Below are 18,102 nucleotides of genomic sequence, written 5' to 3' on the forward strand. Positions count from 1 at the left end.
AAGTAAAGGTAAACATACTATACTATAGTGTATATAGAAGTTATAAAATATGAAGTGTGAGCTTATTATCGTTAGTTAGATTTATTGTGCATTAATTGCGGGGGACAGCATGTCGGCCTGTTGCCATGGTTACTATCATGTCCGTGATAATGAGATGCAGTTCCACTCCAGCGGCTTCCCTGTTGTTGCTGTGCTCTGGTATTCCTCACATCAGTGTTGTTTTGCTGTGCTTCAACTTTCCCGATGGTCACTGTAGTGTAAAATTAGATATCAAAATTGCTCCGTCTTAATTGCTCTTAATTGACTTGTCTCAGCTCGTTTTGGGTTTTTTTAAATGAAGAGGGTTTTGTTTTCGTATCTGAGTGTTTACTCAGGAAAAGGAAGGATGCTCGCAGGAAGCAATCGCTTTCTTTATCCTGTCATTTTCATATAATGCAGAAGATGTACAGTATTGGCTCCACTCAGGCACAGGGTGTTTGCTGCTTATGACAATTCATTAAATATGCATGAATCATAGCAGTGATTTACAGACGATTTCCAGTCTATGAATATTTTATGCATACTATGTCACCTGGCAAGCGATATACCTCCTCTGCTAATCACCGTGAAACACGGCACCCTGAAAACTGTCACTGTGCTTTGCTTTAATGTCTCAAGTAAAAAAAAAGAGTCTTAAGAGGAAAAAAAACATACTCTTATTATTTGTTGTCATATACTTACTCTAAATTTACATGAATATATGTGAACTAAATCTGTTACTACATCACTCCGGGCTGTATGGGAGCAGTTATATAAACACACCTTTGATCTGCCCAAGTATTAGTTTTTGGCAAAAATATAGTCTACAAGACATCGTTACAGGCATTTGCCCTGAGCACATTCAGCACAACAGCAGCACCCAGAGAAGAAACAGCAGGGTATAGCAGAAACAATAGCACTGTTCTTCAGATGTGCCTTCATTAAAAAGATCTATACAATTTGTAAAACCTTAACTTGTTCCTGCCGTGTTAAAGATGTTGTGTGTAACTTTTCAATATAAACAAACATTTGTCAAATGAATTCAGCTCCACGTGACTCTCTCCGTTTCTCGCAGCTGGTGGAAGGCAGGAGCCCTCAGCAATGGGCTCAGTCGTTTCTACATGTGTAGTGTTTACCCACAATGCCCTGCGTTGTAGTCCGCTTCCTGCATTTGTTTCACTTGAAGCGAACCGAGACCTACGTTTTTAGGCGGACCAGAGTTTTCGCTTCTATATTGTGGATCACACCTACCCAAAGGAAACGGAATTTCCAAGCAAACGAACTAGGATTCGATTTAGAAGGACTCGTGTGAATGCATAATAAGGACTTATCCCCACATCTCTGATTCATGAGAGAGGAGAAGCTAATGTTGAAAGAGAGCTGTAGGTTACAGGATTAACCCTGGTTCTCTGAGACCTGAGTGAGGGGTGAGATAGTGAAGTGACTGTTGAAAGAGAATGGTTGGAATATGGACGTAGAGTTGTCCTTTCAGAAAGCTCTGCAGGCTCACCTGAGGCGCGAGGTAAGTATGGACAGGTCGCGGCACTAGCAGTATTTTGGGGTTCACACTCACCAGTGCATACTGCTAATCTTCTTATTCCAATGCCAATAGGATTACCTGACTGCTGATATGTTGGATAAATCTCTGTGCCTTTCCCCTCTCCTTCTTTAAGCGCGCTCCTGAGAGTGTCTGGACAGGATATACAGTCTCATTTGTCTGGCCGCGCTGCAAAAGTCACAGGGATTCAATTTTTTACCATTTGAAGGAGTTCACACTCGCTCTGCTCATTTTGTGTCTGCAAGAGAGGCTTTCTTTGAGTGACGTTTGAAAAATGCAATGCACAACAACTGAACGTATTTAGCAGTGTTATGTTGGTTTGCTCTGTAAAGCAGGCATGCATGCGGGTACGTTTTCGGTGACTGAGAGCTAATTATGAAAACACCTTGCAGGTTAGTAGAGATGGCAAATCACTTCATGTCTGCAGGACCTGTTTAATGTCTGTTTGCCAAGCAAAGGTTGCCAGTGGCTGATTGGATGTGCAAGATACATGGGCAACAATATGATTCAGGAAAGACACATTTTATTTTTTGAAAAAGTACAATTCAATAAGATTCAGCTCCGTGCAACACAGTTCTTTGTTTAATGGTGACGTTCAATTTCAATCACAACTTTTCATTTTATGTCCCATAAATCATAGAACTACCTACCGGGCTTGTGTTTTCTTCTGAGGTGATCTAATATCTAAATAAAATGGCATTTCTGAGATATCAGTTTTTCTCATTACGATATAATAGGTAGTAAGGTAACACGGAGTAAACATTAAGTCAGGAGAGCTAGAGAGATTACATCACTCAGCTGGGAGCTGATGGAAGTGTCTGGGCTTCTCTTCTTAGGCTGATGACCCCATGACCCGGACCCAGATAAGCAGAAGACAGATGACAGAGCTGCTTGTTGTCAGCGAGCAACTCTTGCTGGACTCGCTATGTGACACTGTTTTTTCATGAAAGTTTGAAGACATAGTGATAGTAACATAAGCAGCATCATTACACAGATTCATAACATTCATCCTTTTACAGACAGGCAATCAATCAATCAATATCGATTTATCTTACACCATCAGTTTTTGACACACCGGCAGATGACATTGGTCTCAGAGTGTGTTATAGACTGTTCTGGCAAGGACACATTCACCCTCTCATCCTCAGCCAGTGCAGCCCCAGCCAGGGGTGTTTGTCTGTGGCTTGTTGTGCCAAGACATTCTGGTTATGTCCTTTTGTCAACTTCCGTATCTTCCATCCTTGAAAATGCAGAAATCGGCTATTCAACCATGCAAGTCCAAACTAAAATGTGTTTTTTTTTCCTTCCACTTTTAGTTCATTTTCTCTGTTCTGCTCTAGTTGGTAGAACACCTAAACGCTGTTCATCAGAGGAGCTGCAGCCTCGCGGTGTCCCGTGTTCATACGGTTTGCTTTGTATGGAAAATGACTCCACTATTAAGAGGGAAGCATTAAGATAGCTGTGTGGGAACATATGGTGATGGCACATAGCCAAATAGCACGACTCTGCGACACCCAAAGGTTCGGGATTATTCTCCATGGAATGAAAATATTGGTTTTCCAGCGAAGGACACCAGCTGCATCACAAAGTTCTGCCATTGGCATGGGTAATCAAATGTAAGGACTCACCATCTGCACAAATGATGACAGAGCAATGACAAATGTCATTAAATTCATGAGGCTTTTCCCATTGGATGCTCGTGGAGGCCGTGGCAGAACACCACAAGCAAAAGCATTTTCATGCATTGAAATCAATTAAAATCTACGCTTGTATTGACATTAAAAGATTTCACTTCAAGGCTGATAAATCCATTTAGAAACAGGGTGAAATAATGAGGTGATGGCTGGTGACTGTAGTAATGTGATGAAACAGATCTCTCAAATCTATTCAGCAAAAACATTTGCCTCATGTGTTAAGAATATAAAAGATCTGACACTTTACACACAATTTACATTAAGAAATATTGAACACTGATGTTTTTAAACAGCCTTTCAAGCAGGTGTAATGTTTATAGTATGTTCACTGTCTTTAATTAACTAAGCACTGCGCTCTGCAGTATTTAGCTGTAGGCAACTGGACCTGTTTGAGTTCACCTCTCATCCAAGAGCCTTCTACAGTTCTGAATAAGTGTTGGAAAAAACCACTTTAGGCTGGATACCTGTCTAGAGAGTCATTACTGGAACTAGCGATGATAATAGCAAAATAAGTTCACCTGGAGGGGAACAGATGTGGTCTTTCCTTTCACTAATGCTTTTACTTTTCAGCGTACAATGGTGACTGGAACCAACCCCAGCTAAAATCTGGCGAGAGGCCGGATGCACCATTAACTGGTTGACACTTTATGACATGCAAACTGCAAATAGAAAGGCTCTGGTGCACTGGCAAGTTTAAATCCATAACCTCCTCGCTGTGAGGTGAAAGTTCTAATGTGGAACGACAGAGGAGGGCTTTTGTCGTCTGAACTTAAACCACTTCTCCACCGCACACTGAGCAGGTATGTGCTTCTCTGACTCAGCTGTGGTCATTGTGGAGCTGTGGTGCTCCTGCTGCAGTGAGGTCCTAAGTTCTCTTTAATAAGCACCCAATTGAGATGAAAAACACACAGTAAAGTAACCTTTCCTTAAGCGGTTGGAGTGAGCATGTCATCTCATATTGCCAGCTGTTTAAAGTGCACGCTTTCCTGAATACCAGCAGTCATATATCGTAAATGATTTATTTGCAAAAAAAGCTTTTGGCATATTTTATGACAAATAAGTCATGCCTGTTTTTATTTCTACTGATGGCCTCAGTCCACATGTCATGTCTTCATATAATCACGGCCCTTTGGTATGTTATTACATCAATATTTTAAATGTGTTGCCGCTAAAGAAGACAAATTCACATCATAGAGAACTAAAAATTTGATGAGATCTGTCATTGAAGATTATGTGAGTGATTTTGAAGCCTCTGTTAATGGGGCGGCATATTTCAAAAGCTGTCCTCCCAACCATGTTATCTTCTCAATTATGCACGGAATATAAAAACTGTTAATGTCCTCATACACCTAGTGTTTGTTTTGTCAGTTCTGGACTAAGATGGAGCAACATGGCGGATACCCACTCCCAGTGTGGATACAAAGGACCTGGAAACACAATTCTAAAGTGATTATAATGAAAACTTTACATCCACAGACCTTAAATATTCTGACTTATTGGAGGTCTACAGGAGTCTGTCTTTGGAGACTTTCTTATGCAGTAAAATGTTCTCCACAATTAAGCTCAACAGAGGGTAGTAATGCAAGCCCAAATGTAATTTGCCCCATACATACAGTAGTTCAGACTTCCCAAATTGAAATAAGTTTGCAAAGATCCATGGCCACCATGAGATTTGCTGTTTTAGCAATGTTATAATCATACAGTATAATTATTTTTCTACACATGAACAAAAAGATGAAGTGGAACACTATTTAATGGTAATGGGAAAACCTGTGTTTGTCCTGCTATTTCATTTAAAACAATATATGAGGGGCCACACGGTGGTCTAGTGGTTAGCACTCTCGCCTTGCAGCGAGAAGACCCGGGTTCGAGCCCCGGTTGGAACAAGGGCCTTTCTGCATGGAGTTTGCATGTTCTCCCCGTGTGTGCGTAGGTTCTCTCCGGGTACTCCAGCTTCCTCCCACAGTCCAAAAACATGCAATGTGGGGAATAGGTAAATTGGACACTCTAAATTGACCATAGGAGTGAGTGTGAGAGTGAATGGTTGTTTGTCTCTATCTGTGTGTGGCCCTGCGATGGACTGGCGAACTGTCCAGGGTGTACCCCGCCTATCGCCCGATGTAGATGAGATTGGCACAGCGACCCCCGCGACCCACTGGTGGAGGATAAAGCGGTTAGATGATGACTGACTGACTGACAATATATGAGTTAAACTCTTTGACATTTTGTTAATGCATAAGACCAACTTTCAGTCACGTCATTCCAATCCAAATGCCAATGATCCCAGAATTGGACAGACACAGAAATAACCAAGCTGGTGTTGCTCTCAGATTATTTATAAGGACAGAGAGGGGAACATGCAATTCTCAACCTACAAGTCAGCCATTTCCTTAATTAAACTCATTTAATAATTGGTTTAATGTTCATGCTTTTAGTGACAAAACATCACTTTTTCAAAAAACACATTGTTCCTGAACATAAGCGTGTGCAGGTTCCAGGGTCATTGTTTGTTTGTACCCAGTACCAACAAGCTGAACGATTTTAGGCCTATTACACACACATCGCTGCTTAAGAAATTGTTTCACAAAATTGTGAAAGACTCGCTTATTAAATCAGTTCAGGCCAGGTTGGAACCTCTCCAGTTGGCGTACAGGCCTGGCGGGGGAGTCAAAGATGCAACAAAATTTTAACTCACCCTGAGGATGCAAAGAGCATCGTGATGCGACAAATTTTTATTGATTTTTTTTCCCCCTTGTTTTAATTGTTTTTTGTCTTTTTGAGGAGAGCAGAGTCAGCAATAATTTGTGAAAGCACCGAGTTCAGATGGGCCTCAAAATTAGCTCCTTTGTTTTCTCTTCGAGATCTTTGTGGGTAGAATTGACTCCTTTACTGACCTCATTCACATTTATAATGTCGCTATGAAAATGATAAATGGGAGACTTTTGAGCTGCCTTGACACAGATTTATAAAATGTGCCAACCCTGAGTTTATTGTTCTTCAACAAAAAACATTGTCAACTAAACTAAAATGAAATGCTGCATGAAGTAAAATGGGTTCCTTCATGATTTCTCATGTATTTCCTCTCACATCTGATTGCAAAGTCATCAAGTCCTCTGAATCTGACAGGTGATTATGTGCTGCAGCGCGAAAATAGTTTCCTGAAAGACATTTGCTGACATGTGTTGTAATCAAAACAAAATAAATCATCACCATGTTCACAAAGAACCCAGAAACCAGTTTCCCTCACATTTGGTGAAAACTGCAGTGTTTCATTTAGTCTGTATTTTTAGTCCAGACTATGCCTTTTTAATGTAAATATTTGACAAAGGGTTCATAGTTTGAGGTTGAAGTTTAAACTCTGCACAAACGAGGCTCCTTATCCCCTCAGCGTCCCCAATCTGTGAGGCTCATGTCTCCGGTTTTGACATTGCTCAAACTTTGCAGTTGTCTCATTCCACTCTGTTACTCTTTATTTTTCTAACCTCCCTTCTCCTGCCCTCCCAGCACTGCCTCAGGATCACTGCAGTGGAACCTGCTCTCATCTCAGCAGTGAAGATGATTTATTACCCATCGCCACCAAGGCTCATCTACTCATACCACCACTGCTGCACTGTTTCTGCAATTATAAGGCCTTGCATTAGACAAAGTGAGTCAATATGAAGAACCAGAAACAAGGCCATGACAGGTTGGTTGTTATTCTAACTAGTTTTGTTTCTTGGATTTGGAGTTGAACTACCTTTCTGTTCAAGTATAAAGCTCAAAGTCACTTCTTGCAGCAGGTAGCAATGTAATTTTTTTTTTTTTTGCCACAAATGCATGACATTATAACACTGAAATGTCACCAATTCTCTAATGATATGCTCTGAAGTAACTCCATTTTCAATCTCTTTTCATGCTACTTCAGTCATTGTGGTAGTTCAGGCAGCACACCAAATTGCGAAGCAGATTTCTTTCTCGTTTCCTTTTGATATGAAAACAAAAGAGCTAATATTCCATTTCCGTTTTATCAACGGTTTTATTGCATCTGGCTCAGCTTGTAGGAGAGAAAAGAGAAGTGAGAGAAGCGTGAGACAAAAAAACCCAAAATACATTATAACAGTTTGGTATAACCACAGCAGAAATAAATTAAAGATTAATATTAATGCTGAGGAGCAGCTCTGGAATCAGCACAAGTACAGGTGGAACCAGAAAAGGGAGGAAAAAAAAAAACAACCCATGGGAGAGATAAAAAACCATAAAGTTAATGACACATGCAGTCTAATGAGACACACACCCTCCTGCATGTAGAGTGATATACATGCACGGACACACAGACAGACAGCAGAGAAAAGGTTCTCAGTGCATCCTGGGAGTTCCCCTCAGCAGTCCATGTCTGTTGCAGCATAACTAATCAGTACTCACCTGAGCCAGCAGGAGCTATGCACAATACCACAGAGGAACATTTTTACTCTATCCTTAACAGTGAACCCGAAGTGGGAGCTGGAGAGTGGAGCCTTGGAGCTGAAGGCTCTGCTCTGTCTACCCCAGACTGAAACCAATAAGCCAATAAATAACAAGAGAAAAATGTGGCATTTTCATGACAGGTGGTGTAAGATGATTGACTCACTCTTTACATATCCTTGGAGCGGAAATTGTTTGTTCGTTCATTCAGCGACAGACCGTGCCGTTGAAGTAAAAAAAATAATGTTTTGAATGTATAGGCAAAAAACATCTGTTAGAAAGCTTAGTCATACATACCCTCCTGGTTCAAACACATATTAATACAAACAAGCTCAAAGGTGGTGAGAACATCGCACAAAGAGACAAATCAATATGTCATCAGCATACAGTGATTTTCTGGACTGCTGCAAATCCATGGTCACGGACAATAACTCAGAAGAGTTCAGAGCACCGTCCAGGTCTTTTCTGAATTGACCTGCTGAAGGCAAAACTAGAGCTCACACCGGAGCAACATAAACAGCTATAGACTATAGACTATAAAGACAAACTAACTTGTTGTTTTCTTTTTTTGTTGGCTTTTCCTCACATATTGTTCTGTCCACCCACTTCATATGTATCAGTCCATGTGTCCTTCCTTTCAGAGGCTAATTAGCACACACACAGTAACAAGATACACTAAACAACATTAATTCAAATTGAGTGCGCATTTTGTAGCCTACGTTCGCATGGACACAGATATATAAACAGATAGCAGGTGCACTTATAATTCTTGATGGCCTATAGCTCAGGAAGACGCATGTGCTAAGTAGAGTAGGAGAGTTTAAAAGTGTCTATCTGTGCAGCTCAGGAGTGATGATGACAATCTCGGCTAACTGCATAGGTTTTTTCTTTTTTTTTCCTTTGCAGGCTTCAAGGTTGATGCCTGCCGCATTCACTGCCTGCTTCTCCTCTGTGACAATCTGTCTTCATTCTCATTTGAACTCTTTTCATTATATTGTATTCAATTTAATTCCAATTTAATTTAGATTATTATTTTTTATTACTGTAGCCTCCATGATCATCACTGCAGTGCTAGATTATTACATGTCATTCAAATATAAACAACATTGTGTGGTCTTTTGCTTTTGCTCATTCGCATCTCTCCTCTTCACTCTTGTTGTATTTCTACGCAACTTGATTTGGCCATGATTTAAGTGTATCCACAGCAACGGGGTCATTGTTGTTGCCATTTTCTAACATCTGTATGACTGTTATGAATAACTTAGACAGATAGATAGATAGATAGATGGATGGATAGATAGATAGATAGATAGATAGATAGATAGATAGATAGATAGATAGATAGATAGATAGATAGATAGATAGATAGAAAAATGGATAAGACATCTTCAGCTGATCACATTGCCACAGATTTATATACTTCATCATCAATATTAAGCGGGTCAAATATTTTCAGCACTGCACTTGTGGCCTCTTCATTCCCCAGTTACTCTTCTTTGGTGTAGCTAATGAGCTTTGAAGCCTCTGCTGCCCTGCATGTTGAATAGTCTCACTATCAAACACTGGGGATTTTATTCATTTTGTTTACACACCTCATTTTCTTGCACAGCATTCGGTGTCTGACCATAAATCAGCATGTCATTTATTAAACACTAATACACATCCAGGCGTAAGCCACATCACAGATAGTAATAAGTTACCCAGACAGCTGTATTATAGCGTATGTGGTTTAGGTTGATGAGGCATGAAGTGAAACCAGAAGAACATAGGCACCACTTATGGATGCCTGAGTATCAGGTGTGTGTGCCATTGTTACAGTAAATGCAAAGCAGCAAAGTGATTACATTTTGTTGTTTGTTTTTAGCACTATGGTATTTGATCGTTTGAGCTTTACTGACTCATTCCATGATTCCATTCTTCTGATTTTCATAACCAGCAACCAGCAGTTCTCTGTAGTCTACTTATATCTCCACATTAGGACAAAGATGTAATTTGATGGCACTGACTTTTCTCATGAATGTTTTTTAAAATGTATTTTGATGAAATGTTGTGTTTAAAAACAACTCAAGGGCTTTAACTTTTTGAAGACCTCTGCTCAGCAGTTGGAATTTTTTCTTCTCAGCAATTTCAGATTTCATTGACTAAAGACGACCACAAGACTGAGTGAAACGAGGAGTCAGTGAAAGTCAGAACTCAGCATTTGAAGATGTTCTCTAACCTGCACAAACCTTGTGCAGGTTAGTCCATGAACATTTCCTACAAAAGAGTTTTCTCCTTGTACATATGCCTCACAGTAAAATGTTGAATAATTATTATAAAATTATTTTATGCGACTATGGGACATATTAAATAGTATTATTAATTGTGGATGAGTGTAGCTAATAGTTACTTAATAAAGTGCTCTGGATATATGGTCATCCGATGATTGGAATCGTTATTTGATAGAGAGGAATCCCAACTCAGTTTTCCTTACAGCAGTGGAAGAAAATGAATTAATATTGTAAATTATGTAAATACAAAACATCTACTTTGAAAAATTGAAAAACCACTAACATACATCTATCATTTTTAATTTCACTACCACTGTAAAAAAAAAAAACAGGGGATAGACCCCACTTCACAAATTAAAGGCATGTCTGTTCAATAAAAAAAAAAAAAAGAAAATTCATAGGAAAATATTAATTACTTTCTGATGGTCAGTATGGATTCAGATCTAACAGTTCAACATCTCTGGCTTTAACTGATTCAATCAAGGAAATTACAAGCACAATATTTTTAAAAAAAAGTATGCAGTCTGAGTAGTTATAGATTTATTTATATGTCATTGACCGTCATTATGAAAAACAAATGATGGATAATGTATTGAGGTTGTCAATTTCTTCCTCTTCTATAGGTCAAAGGTTATAGCACCTCCATGCAATCATGTCATTTAAAATGCATGTGTATAATTTTCCTTGATTTTATTTTATGTAGCCTAAAACGTTACCTAACCTTCAAATTCATACCAGCAGAAGTAACACGGTGCTGCCAATAACACAGGTGACGATGTCTTTATTATATGACTCATTCAGACTCCCATTAATATTCGTAGTGCAGCAGATGTTCGATTGCCTGCATGATAAAAGTCAAGTCAGGAATGTCTCGTGGGGATCTCTCTCTTCTCAAAGTGTGACATAACTTTTTTTCTGACAGCCAGCAATGTAACCGCCAGGCAAGACAGTTTGAAATATGGAGGAGAGCTGTTAATGCATTCTGGAGGCGTGATTCAAAAAGCTGGTCCATTCGTGCGGCTCTGACATGCTTCATGGGCAACATTAGGGCTCATCTGGTAATGAGAACTTTACAGAACAAAACAAGAAGAAGAAAAACAAACAAACTCCCATGAGGAGTGCTGTAGTTTAAGAGAAATGAATGAATCCATTGTCTTGTTGCCTTGGCTTCATCGCTCATGTACCCTTTGCCCGCTGGGTAAGAGGGAAATCTTTTGAAAATCAAGAAGATGTTAAAGATGAGTACACAGTGACTCCAGCTGGGTGGCTCAGCTGAAGCTTTATTTAGTCTTTATTTGTGTTGTATGTTTTGTGAGGAACATTATAGCAAACACAGCCAGGCTTGCTTTTGTCCACAGTCCTGCAATAAACTGACGGCACATTAAGTGTTAAGAAGTATGCTTTTTTTATTATTATTATTATTCTCACAATGCAAATAATTGCAGACAAACAATAGTCACACCGAAAGAGTAATAATGCAATCAGTAATTGTGTGAATCATGGCAGTAAGTGCAATCAAAGCAATAAAGTGAAGTAAAGCACACATGCACCAGTGCTTAATGTGCACAGTCTTTTGTGTGGCTATTGATTATGGGGCCGTGATACTGTGTGGGAACAGGGTACTTAATGGTCTGACAGCTTGGGAAAGAATCTGTTAAGGGCTTTGATACCTTAGATGGGAAAGCGATAAACAAACTGTGTTGTGAGGTGAGAGGGGACCTTTGTCATAGCTGAAGCTCTCTGTATGCAGCGTGTCTGGTAGACGTCCTGAGTGGGAGCAGCGTGACCCCCAGTGATCAGCTGTCCTCACGTTTTCAGGGACTAAAATCCAACTCTTCACAGATCCTAAAGCACATGGTGATGCAGCTGGTCTGGATACTCTCCACCACTCATGTGGTGAGGATTGGTGGTGGGACACGGGCTCTCTTCCGTTTCTGCAAGGAGTGAAGGGTTGTTGAGTCTTCTTTACTGATAGGGTAAGGTCATCAAACACTTGCACACTTGCACACACATAAACTTGATGTCTCCCTCAACCTCAGGGCCACTGATGACTAAAAATCCACAAAACAGCACCACTGTTAGTCTTTGTAGTGACATTGTAGTCCGTCAGCCTACTATATGCCCTGCCACATCTGGGGTTGTGGACCTTCTGGCCATACAGGTTTTTTTGCTTTCCTTAAGGCCTTGGAAAGATGAGTTCTTGCTGATGTGATCACCCATGACACTAGGTTGGTGCATCTGGATACAGTTTTCTCCATGTATCCTATAAAAAAGTCTGTATATTCTTCCAGGTACAGTAGCTGCTTCTCTCAGCACACTCCATTCTGTGCACTTGAAGCAGACCTGCAGGGCTGAAGTGGCTCCTTCTGGCCATGTAGACACTTTTTTACCCACATTTACAAACAACATGTTATTTGACATTCTCCGACCTAGAGGGAGTTAATTATCTAATTATACCAAAGATGTTTTGCCATTCACACATCTGCCGGCTTCCTCAGCACAGTATTTAAAGTAACTGTCATCAAAATTCTAGTCACGGCCACAGTTGCTTATGAGTTAAGAGGCTCATGTGCAGCAAAGTTGAACTGCTTAGAGTGACTGCAGAGAGAGACTTATAAAGGACACACTATATCCCCTTACAGAAAGGTGTGGCAAGACACTCAGTATGCATGGGAAAGATTTAATCTTACCCTCCGATTATCATATTTATCGGCAATACGTTTCACTTTTAACTTGTCAAAACAAAATTCACGAGCTTGTAAATCTTGATAAATAAACTATGTGAATGAAATTTAAGATTTGAGCACCCAGAGCTGGTGAGTAATCGTTGTTGGGATTTTAATGTCTGCTTAGTGGTGTGCCCAAAGACAGCAGACCTGCAATAATTGTAATACATGTGACTCTGGATGTGTACATTGAATGTGCAGAGTGTCAAACGCTCAGGATATAAAGTGAGATGCAACCAGCAGAAAATTAGCATGCAAATCAGTGTGCAGCAGGGGATTGTTAACAAAATCCAATATTCATTCATGACGTAAGAAGCTGTGAAACTTGTGTATTTGGTTTTCCTGCCATGTACATTTCCCTAAATCTGGATTTGTATATTAGTATGGTAATGCAACACTATCTCCATTGTCAGTCATTTTAAGAAAGATCTTTAGAGCTATTATTTAATCTCCCTGTGGTGGCTATGGCACATAAAGAAGTGTGTGTGCGTGTGAAATGTTTTAGTACCTAGCCTTAGATAAAGTATTTAATTTGGTTTTCTTATCAATGTGGAAAAACATGATTACCTGCGCTGGATTTGGAAGAATTTAAAGTGAAATAAAGACTTTACTGATTTCTTCCTGTGTAACTGTCCTTAGTGCTTTCGTTGTCAGCCCATCTTAGTTTTATTATTTATAAATATCTGTTTTGGGAAATGTTTAGTTGACACTTGACAGAATGAGGACTGCAGATATTTTGAAGGGAAAACAAGTTTTTTGAATCTTAGAAAAAAACTAATTATCAAAAAAGTTGTCATTCAAATAAAAGTGTAAAACCTTCACACTCAAAAACATAACTTTGTATTGAAGACCATAACAAATCCCCCACAGACATATTCAGTTTTATGCCAGAAAAGTGTTGTTGCTTTGTTTCCTGTCATTAAAGCGACTGGTATTTTTATTTTTCTATCTTTTTCAAGAGTGACCTGGCCAAGATGGCAGCACTACCGCAGAATGTTACTCCAAACGCACAAGACACAAGTAAAATACAAACACACACTGGTGATTGTGTTGTTCTACAGGTACAATGTGTTATACAACATACAGTATAAACAAAAACCTCTTGGAGACAAATAGGAACAGCTCTAATGATGGTCTAGGTCATCCATTCTCTTCACTATGAGTTTGTCCTTGCAATTTTCTTTTTTTAATCTGATTCTGAAATGTAACACTTGTCAGTCGTGTAAGCTACTTGAATGTTTCTTTCACCCTGACCATCATATTTTCTTTGATTACATGAAAAAGCAATTACTTTTATGGCTTCTTTTTCCTTACTTGACATGCCTTGTTTGACTCTGCATATTCTTTGCCTCAGTTCACCTTTCCTGAGAATCTCAAACATCTAGCCAACGTCTGCTGTTATATCAGAACAATTCACTGAACAGATTTTCTTTAGTATGTGTTTTCTAAATCTTTTTCTGTGAATAACAAGAAAGTTACTGTGGAAAAAAAGATGTTTTTAGCAGAAAGAAGTATGGCAGAACTCTGGCAGCCAAAGAAAGTATGAACAAATACAGGGTTTACTGAGGGAGAATTAAGTGTGGCCTGTTGTTAAACAAAGTCTAAATCAGAATATATTTACAGAAATCCAGTACTCAGTTCATTACAGGTGTAATGGAGCTGTGTGGTGCACTATCACCCACTATGCCAGTTTGTGTGGGGACTGCAGAGAGGAAAGCAGTGCCAAATAACAAGATCTGAGAGTCTGAACTGCCAACAGATATATCAGGTAGCTGACCTTATATTTAAGTAGCACAACTGCAGTGGCCATCAGCCATCTACTGCACTTAGTAAGATGACAATGATCATGTCTCTGCATCTCCAACTCCTCTTTATCACAAGGTGCATTTGATTATCAGCAACAAAGGGGCAAATAAGGTAACTTTAACTTTAGGGAATGTGAGGGTGAAAACTACATTATTGGGACACATGTTATGACCGGATATTATTTATGATTTCATAAGATCTAGAATTTCATAGAAGAAAGGGCTGATATAATATATAACAAACACGTTGTGGCATATCTTTTTATTTTATTTGTTGTTGTATTTAATTTATGGTATGTACATATATATCTATATATATATAGATATATATATCTATATATATATAGATATATATATACATATATATTCATGCCATTTCTGCTGATATTTTGAACATAATAGTAGAACCTTTGTAGTTTTTTTTATTGTCACTCTTTTTACAAAACAAGCAGATTCAAATATTCATTGCACATGCAGTTACAAATGAGAATGAATTGTTTATGCGACTTAGTGATTTTCAAGTTGTGATTGGGGTTCATTTTTCAAGTGAAAATGTATCAAGAAACGGGAGTGTCACTTATGGAACCTTGTTACGATAGGATTTGTTCCCATACGGGAATCTTTGTAGAGACACAATTTCACTTCCTGTAAGAATTCACAACAGAGCCGAGAAGCTAGTTAATTTTAGCAGCTTTTTTTTATCAACAAACGTGAATGTAGCATAAATACTTACAAACAACAATGATTCCTTACACCGTCAACATCAAACTCGCGGCTCGAACGTTGACTGGCACTCTCAATTTGCAGAATAAAACCGCGGTGGACTGGTGAGTAGTGCACTGTTGCCGCTAGCAAAATAAAGCAGGATAATTCAGATGCAAGACTAATACAGAATGTAAACGAACTGTTAATCGCATTATTTGCGTTTCATTGTGTGCTTTCCCTTTGTTGTTTCCTAAAACGATGACAGTGTTAATTTGAGCAGGTAGTGTGTATTTTTTCCGAACAATACAGAGATCTGCAGGATATCTTGTGTCATGTGATGTGATGTGATGTGACATTTCTGGGCCTGATGTATTTCACAAGGCTAATCTTCCAGCAGCAATCCGGCAGAGATTGTGGCTTCATCTAAGAATTTAAAGAGAGTTTAAAATCGACTAACGATGGTTGCATACACGACTTTATCCCACACACAATGCTAGGATTCTTATGATGGTAAGCACATAAATGTTAACTAGTGTGACCGCCTGCATGAATACGTTTTAAGAGGAATAATAACCCCCTATCTTCCAGTGGGATTTCAAATTTTTATGTGGATTATAATAATGATTCCTGTGAAGTTGGGATTGTACTGAAGTCACTACTTTTATTAAGCACAATATAAATAGGGTGTTGTAAATAAACTAGTACCAGGACATATGATTGCTTTATTTCTGCTATCGTATTGTGTTCTGTTGGTGCTATGGACCACTCTCTTGTTGTGTGTCTAATAAAGAATTTATTTGAATTATTTGATGTTGTCTCACTATATCCATAAAATTAACTTTGTGTTTTTGCTCATGGTATGCTGCTTACGGACACTATATTTAATGTGCTGTCGAAGTAGTTCTTGGCTCCCCCACGTACCTTATTCAGATTTTTGACTGTTGTACTCCTCTTCTTCCATGTGACCTTCATTGTTGTAGGGGTTGGCAGGGGCTGATAGCTCAGGGATGTCACTCAAGTATTCTCATCATTGATCCGAAAACAGCTCAGACCATCCAGGTTCTGGAAAGGCACAAAGCCAACGTGGTCAAGGTGAGTTTCCGAACCTAACTATAGTAGCGTGATTGTTTAGCTCTGTTGTAGGTTGCAACTAACAGCAATTTAATTTTTTTTATCTTATTATTATTTTCTCAATTCTGTGAACATTCTGTGAACATTCCCATTCCAATTTCCCACAGCCTATAGCAATTTTACTAATTCTCACAGATAAAAGAATATAAAAACACAAACAAAATCATCCAATTTAAAAAGGAACTAATACAAATGTGGCCCGCAAATGGTGTACAAAAACGAGTTCATTATAAAAGTTTGTTTTTTCAACTACTGGTAGCAGCTCTGCTCTGTTGGCTGCAAAATATAATTTAAAGATTTCAATACGTTAAAAATTTGGATAAAAGCAAACAACCCACAGAATATACACAGTATATCCTGTATACTATACATAAATGAATTTTGGTGAATGTCTTTCACCAAAATGAATTTATGTTGAATGAAGAGTGATTAATTCAATTTAATTTTTTTGATATCATAGTGATATTTTCCACAAGTGTTGCACAAATCATTATGTTTTGGTGTTTTAGTACGTAGAATTTCTTTTGTATTCTTAATTCTTTTTGCCTCTTTATATACTCGTCAGATTATTGATGCTTTTGGAATTTCCAGGTGAAATTCAAACACATGGTTGCTGATGGAGAATTATTGCACACATTAATGTTAATTGTGTCACCTTGAGATAAGTTATTGACATATTTAGCTCTGACAATTTTTGGACGACATACTATACTATGACTTTTTTGACAATTTTTGGATGACATGCTATAGTATGACTTTTTTGACAATTTTTGGACGACATACTATACTATGACATTTTTGTCACATTTTGGCGACATACTATACTATGACTTTTTTGTCTCATTTTGGACGACATACTATACTATCAAAAACAGTCATAGTGTAGTATGTCACCCAAAATTAGACAAAAAAGTCATAGTGTAGTATGTCATACAAAATTTGATAAAAAGTCATAGTATGTCGTCCAAAATTAGACAAAAAAGTCATAGTATAGTATGTTGTCCAAAATCAGACAAAAAAGTCACAGTATAGTATGTCGACCATAATCACCCAAAGAAGTCATAAGTATAGTATGTTGTCTAAAATTAGAAAAAAAATGTCATTGTATATTTTGTCGTTCAAAATCAGACTTAACTTATACTTTAGTATGTCGTCCAAAATTTGACTAAAAAATGTCATACTTTAGTATGTCATCCAAATTTTGACAAAAAAGTCATAGTATGTCGTCCAAAATTAGACAAAAATTCATAGTATAGTATGTTGTTCAAATTCAGATAAAAAGGTCATAGTATATTATGTCGTCCAAAATTTGACAAAAAAGTCATACTTCAGTATGTTGTCCAAAATTAGACAAAAAAGTCATAGTTTAGTATTTCACACAAAATTTGACAAAAAAGTCATAGTGTAGTATGTCGTCCAAAATGAGACTAAAAAGTCATAGTATAGTATGTCGTTCAAATTCAGACAAAAAGGTCATAGTATAGTATATCATCCAAAATTTGACAGAAAAGTCATACTTCAGTATGCTGTGCAAAATTAGACAAAAAAGTCATAGTGTAGTATGTCACCCAAAATTAGACAAAAAAGTCATAGTGTAGTATGTCATACAATATTTAACAAAAAGTCATAGTATAGTATGTTGATCAAAATCAGTCAAAAACTCATACTTTAGTATGTCATCCAAAATTTGACTTAAAAAATTTCATACTTTAGTATGTCATCCAAATTTTGACAAAAAAGTCATTGTATAGTATG

The sequence above is a fragment of the Solea senegalensis genome, linkage group LG15, assembly GCF_019176455.1.
Source record: "Solea senegalensis isolate Sse05_10M linkage group LG15, IFAPA_SoseM_1, whole genome shotgun sequence".
NCBI classification, from domain to species: domain Eukaryota; kingdom Metazoa; phylum Chordata; class Actinopteri; order Pleuronectiformes; family Soleidae; genus Solea; species Solea senegalensis.